The following is a 6,526-nucleotide window of genomic DNA, read 5'->3' as shown; positions in this document are numbered from 1 at the left end:
ACCCACACCCTCTCCATTACCCGCTTGATCTGGGACGGGGCGGGTTTTTTACGGGTTACCCATAACATTAAACTCAAATATGAATAATTAATGATATCTTATACTTTTACCTTTTCTTTTATAATATAATATAATTTAATTTCTTAGTTTAAATATAATATAATAATTAATGATATCTTATACTTTTACCTTTTCTTTTATAATATAATATAATATAATATCTTAGTTTAAATATAATATAAATAATTAATAAAAATATAAATCCTAAAATGGGAATGTACGGGGCGGGTATGGGACGGGACCTAGAATCTCATTCCCGCTTCATTAATTTCGAGTATTACCCATACCCAACCCCAACCCCGTTTGTACGGGTAAAACCCTACCCAATAGGAACGGGTACCCACGGGGATGGATTTGGGTGGGGTAAATGGCCATCCCTAAGAAAATCCCCAAACTTCTCATTTTCTTTAAGTATGATAAAGTGCTTCGCTTGATTTCACCCTTAGGTTTGATTTTCGATTCTGGGTTTCATTGAATCTGATCTTGTGTGAAACCCATTTTCTCAGTACTAGGGTTTTTGATTTGAGAGATCGTGAAGAGGAATAACGCTTTCCTCATCGAAGAGTTTGGAAATGAAAATCAGATGCTTCAAACACTCTGGTAAGAAAAACCAACACAGCTGGTCTTCTAATTTTGATTTATGATTTGGGTTTGTTGGGTTAGATTTTTTTAGGTATTTTGGTAATGATTTGTTGTTGGTGGTGATTTTGAGTATTGCAGGGTTAGCAAATACAAAGACAGTTTCAGTTCAAGATGGAAAAGATTCGGGTATTGTTCTTGCAACTACTAATTTTGGTGCAGATATCATAGTTTCTTGCTAGAATTCGTTCTGTATGATGTATTAAAGTTTTAATATTACTTTCAAGTTTTCATTAGGTGGGTTCAGTTTCTAGGTATAATTGAATGTTTCTCCAAGGAGAAATAAGGGTTTTTAGTTTTAAGTCAGATCTTTGCTTGTATCTTTTTTTGTGTTCAAGGTCACTGTTAGGTTTTTGTTTGTTTCCCTTGTGAGAAGTTTAGTTTCAAGTCTCTTTTGAGTTTTTTCATCGAGGCAAAGCTCTTTTACAGGTCACTATTAGGTTTTGTTGCATCTCATTGTTCACAGGCATATGGGTGAGAGCTGATGATGTTGTGGTCAAAGTTTGAGGCGACGACTCTCACGAGAGATGCTGGTATGCTTTAATAATTTTTTAATGGTTTTACAGGCATCAGTGAATTAGATAATTTGAGATCTTGAGGTTAGTTTTCGATAGTTTGAAGATTCTGATGAATGCATTGTTACAAGTTTTCAGTGTATTGAACTTGAATCTAACTCTATGGTGTTGTGAAGTGCACAAATTTGGTTATGTTTTTAAAAAGTATCTGGATTTGCAAACCAAATTTCCTTGTGCTTGAATTGAAATGCCGTAATGATACCTGATGTTGAATAGAAAATTTTAAGCTCTCTGGGTTGTTCTATTTTAGCTTATTTAATGTTGAACAGGTGTCAGGTCCGGTCGTGGTTGCCGATGGAAGGGCAGGGTTTGCTACGAACCCGTTTCACGAACCCACAAGGTACTTTGGGGTAGTTGATTTTACCTTTATAAAGAAATTGATGTTATTGCAGCCTTTTCCTGTGGAGTTAGAACCTGGAATTTTGGGAAATATTTTTGACAAATTGGAAGCATAATACAACTTAACGGTATTCTCCTCCGACTTTGTATCATGTTTCTTTCTGATCTAAGTTATGTTTCATCATACTTTTCCAGTGAGATATAAATTATCCTAGTTTGCAGTTTGTTGTCTCTAGTTTCTGACCTAACTTGTTGATATTTGCTAGAAAATAGCACCAGTCTGCAGTTTTTCATGTTTATATGGTTTGAATGTGGACGGTGATCACAAACCCATTCAATAAATTATGTTTTCAGTCACTCAGACTCAAGTCTTGATTGCAACTAATATGTAGCTTAAGTATGTGAATAGATATTTTATGAGATGTCACTGCCTAGAGACTATGAAGTCTTCTGTAACATTCATTCTCTGTCACTGATTTTTAGTCTCTTCGTATCATGTTTTCTTCAGTTTACTGGTTGAATTACCTACTTGATTATGGGTTTCTTCTCTAATTTGGTAATGTATCTCTCTCGAATAACTGAGAGATGATGGGATGTCAGTGCGCAATCTAAAGAGAAATTTTAAGCAAAACAGATACATGAACTAGAGCCTGTAATGGTTGTGGGTAAAGTTTTCATATTTTCAGTGAAAAACAACGCAAGGGAGTCTGACTTCGCTAGTGAACATAGCTAACAACTCTATGAAGATACTGTTTTTAATATCTGCCACATGTAATCTTTGTAGATAGAAGGAGCATAAAGAAGAAGAGTCTGTCGAAGATGAGGCGCCTGTGATAACAATATGGGAAGCAATTGGATGGCTAGGTGTGTTAACTCTTTGGATTTCCGTTCTTTCTGGATACCTGGTCAATGTGATAGAGGTATCATATACGACCCTGTACCGGGCCTCTATTATCATGCGCCTCATTTAGTACTGGTACGTGTATGGCTGTTATAAACATACTCAATCCTATTAAGCTGATTTAAATGTTTCCATTGTTTTAACAGCAACAACATGACCTTTTATATAATTAAAACTATAAAATACACTCAATTAGGTAGCGCATTTCCTTAACTCACTCGAATGCAGCCTAATGCTACCCTATTAAGTCTTAATTCCATTTGGTTGCACATTGGAATCAGCAAAAAACTTACAGATGTCCTGCAGCAAAAATTTCACTGATGCAAGTATGCAACTCTTTCTATCTCATGTTGCTTGTGGCATTGTGGACATAGTTGAAGGAGATGCTGATAATCAGTCAAATGTCCTGCAGTACATCAAAGAATTGTAAAAAAAAAGAGTAAGTATCATAGTTAAAGGACTGGAGTCCTCTATAACTTGTGTGAATGGGTGATTTGTTGTTTGCTGCAGATATTGAGCGGCTTCTCTGAAAGGCGTGTGACGTCTAGCACATTGATCTTGTTGTTTCCTCTAGTGGAAATCCTCGCAACTGACAACTTAAATTTCAACCTCGGGGAACGCCTCATGCAGCAAGAATACAAGAACTTGCGAAATACAAAGGATCTGAGTGGTTTGTTGCTTATATACTATTCACTTGGAGATGCTGAAGGAATACAAGCACTTGCATCTCTTGCCAAAGAACAGGTAAAAAAAAATGTTCATTTCCTTCGTTTATTCATGCTAGGAAAAGTGGAAGACTATCTCCAGCTGTTAGTGGATAGGTAATTTTCAGTCAGCCATAGAAAGCTTAAAGCCACTCCTACAATGTTGTTCTTTGTGCAAATTCTCTAGATATACTTGAGAATCATCTCTGATCAAAGCTTAAATCTAATACATAAAAGATTAACCTGAATGTGTCTTTTCCCGCAGCAACCGGATTCCTGAAACTGCTTTGATTGCGGCGGTCTTATCTTCCAAACAAGGTCTCAGAGATACTAGCACTTTGGAGTAACGACCTCAACAAGGTTTGTCATTGTCTTAGTCGTATTCTATGTTTTGATATTTGTTTTCTTTGAAGTGGTAAATTATAGGTACACAAGTTCTTAAGTACGCCTTCACCATTTGATAAAATTCATGAACTGAAAAACCTTGCTTTTGTTATCTGATATACTATTTAGATTGACTTTCCTCTTTATATGGTTTATATGGGATTTGCAGGTCGCAAATATGAGCAATACGTCCCACTACTTACAAGGATGGTTATGAAGCAACAAGAAGCTATACTTGTTTGAGCATGTAGGTAAAGAATGATATTGAACTTGTCTCAAGGTCTTGTGCCTTTAAAGTTGTATCTGTTACTGTTATTACGCTTAACATTACAACTGCAGAGTTTGCATATTCTGAAAAATTAGGAAATATTTATATACTTGTCATTCTTTTGATACTACGCACAGAATTTGTATATTTCTAGCTACAGCTTGGAACTTAAAAAATTTATGTTGCCCAAGTCGTTCTTTGTCATTCTTTTACATAGGTATACAGAAGATCTCTTTATTGTATGATTTCATGAATTTCCCAAGTTCAATGATGGTTAGCATTCATAATTCAATGTATGAAGTGATCATGTACTGCCTGTGTCTCCTAGAAACTTATGGTTATATGCTTTGGTTATTTAGAATTGACTATCTTTTTGAATTGTTTTCCAGGAATTGGAAAAGGAACATACTGCGGAAGGTGTACAAGCAGCTGAAAGCTTTGTGGTCCTTGAAGGCTACAACTAGTTGGGAGGGAATCTTAGATTGATAAATTATGGATGATTCCTTTGTATAGTTGGGAGTTAGGAGGGAATCTCAGCTGGAAACTGGACTATGACACTCCCTCCCTGCTCACCCGTATGTTTCTCTACTGAGATTTCTTTATTCGGCTGTTACTTGTCATTATTTGAAAGCAAAACAATTTAGGAAATAACTCTATGTTTGCTGTTAGTTACATCCTTTCTCATTCCTTATAAACTGAAGAGTAAACCCATGTATGCCTTCTCTTTTTGAATTGGAAGATTTCTTTGTTCAATAATAAACAATTATGTGGTGTAGAAATTTATGCATGTTTGTTTTGCCTCTAAAAGTTGAAGCATTTCAGTGAATTTCAGTACTTGCTGAAAAAGTTGCAGGGAAACTTTGCTTTAAGATGATTTTGTTACATGGAACACTAAATTTGACCTTGTTTTGGCCGGTCAAACCTGGTTTTGACTGGTCAAAACCACTTATTTTTTTATGTTGCAAACATTTCGCAACTACATTATGCGGTTGCGTTGGTAACTGTTCTGACCTCCTAATTTTACCTTGCAACAGATTTCAACTGTTGCGACCGAAAATTCGCAATTGCTTCCGAGTCGTTGCGAAATTTTGCAATAATGACTTTCATACAGATTGAAACTATTGCAACCGTGCTTTGCAACTGAACTCTGCCGTTACAAATCGCTAAAAATGGTGTAGTGAATCTAATTGAGTATTTTTGGATTCGAATTCATATTCGTATGTAATTTGTGTCCATAGAAATTCATCTTTTCTTATGAAATTAAGGTCGCTCTTGTTGTTCTTTCGGGAATGACAGTTTATGGGGGAGAGTTCTTAATTGAACTTGTGCTTTATTACCAAATCTTTGTGGGGAGTGCGGCTGTGGAATATTATAAGAGTTATCTTGTATCTTTATAAACTCCTTGATGAAAGCATTTAGCTTCGGCTATATGATTGCATCTAAATAAGTTGATATGTGCTTACTTTTGGTCATGAAATGTCTCTATGGAAATTTTCATTAGGATCCCGTTTTCGTACCTATGCCAATTTTATTGACAAAAAGGGAGAGAATTAATGTGTAGTTCACACTACAAATACATATGGTTTTCGGATCATTATGTAAGGGGGAGTGGTTTCCATGTGAGATGCAGTACTGACTAAGGGTGAGTGAGAGACTTTGCGTCTGATATTTGCATTCTAGTGTAGTTGGGATCAAACATAATGTACGTCATGCTTAAAAATAAAACATGTCCATGGGCATTGGGTTATACAATTCAGCAAAATGTAAAATTCGTCGATCATATTTTGAGTATGGCGCGCGGCTGCCTTTGAGGTATTCTCAGATGTAAATAAAAAAAGGAAGCTAGAATACAGATGATATCGGCAAACGTAATAATATTCTCCTTAACCATATTACATGCTTTCACTTCTACACTTATTTTGCATCAAACGTAGTATAAATAAGATATTTTGCATGATATATTTAGCTCCCCTCTTAGAGCTGTCAATTTATAACCCGGCTTGCGGGTTGACCCTAACCCGGCTTGTTTCAATCCGGCCCGGCTTGGCTTGTTGTCTAAACGGGTCGGGTTAGGGTTGGCATATACAACCCTACTAGAAAACAATCCGGGCTAGGGACAACCCGCGGGTTACCCGTCAACCCGTCAAAATTAATAAATATATCCCTCAATCCCACTAAGAGCTTGTTTGTTTGCAGCTGACTCGGTGTCTGGGTATGAGTCAACCCCTGACTCGCGCCGAGTCAGCAGTCAGACTGTTTGTTTTGTAAATTTAGCAACACCTGACTCGACATCTGAGTCGAACCTAACCCCTGACTCGGGCCCTAGGGAGTCAGGCATTGAAATGCTGCTGAGTAGGTGGTTCAAAGCCTGACTCACTGAAATCGACGAAAATGCCCTCACGTTTTATATCAAAAAAACTCATTTCCTTTCTCATTTTCTTCGTTCATTCCGTCGGAAGCAGAGATGGGTGATGAGGAGGCAAACCCTAGATCTATTCTCAACTGATATCTTCTTCACCTCTCTCAACAAATCGAGTAATTTCTATCTCAATCATCACTCTCGTCTCATCTTTCCATCTCTCTCAAATCATTTAAAAGCTTCTTTTAGAATCATTCATCATCTTCAGGTATAATTCTTCATCCATACTCATTTTCA

The 6,526-nt window shown here is 36.6% G+C and overlaps 1 long non-coding RNA gene across 11 annotated transcripts; it reads left to right on the top strand.

The window, feature by feature from the left end:
- The first annotated feature begins 479 nt into the window (after positions 1-479).
- Positions 480-5,224, top strand: LOC113319569. 11 transcript variants are annotated; one of them, XR_003345640.1, is made up of 8 exons: positions 480-660; positions 781-1,232; positions 1,544-1,741; positions 2,398-3,258; positions 3,484-3,578; positions 3,772-3,849; positions 4,260-4,445; positions 4,905-5,224. It is a non-coding gene; the product is annotated as an uncharacterized LOC113319569 (long non-coding RNA). The 11 variants fall into 11 exon arrangements; XR_003345645.1 differs by lacking the exon at positions 4,905-5,224 and having other exon boundaries at positions 781-828; positions 1,166-1,232; positions 4,260-4,630; XR_003345641.1 differs by lacking the exon at positions 4,905-5,224 and having other exon boundaries at positions 781-828; positions 1,129-1,232; positions 4,260-4,630.
- Positions 5,225-6,526: the final 1,302 nt, after the last annotated feature.

This window comes from Papaver somniferum, chromosome 10 (assembly GCF_003573695.1).
Source record: "Papaver somniferum cultivar HN1 chromosome 10, ASM357369v1, whole genome shotgun sequence".
Lineage (NCBI taxonomy): Eukaryota > Viridiplantae > Streptophyta > Magnoliopsida > Ranunculales > Papaveraceae > Papaver > Papaver somniferum.
Note: the sequence above shows the minus strand (reverse complement) of the source record. Positions and strands in the feature narration are given on the sequence as shown.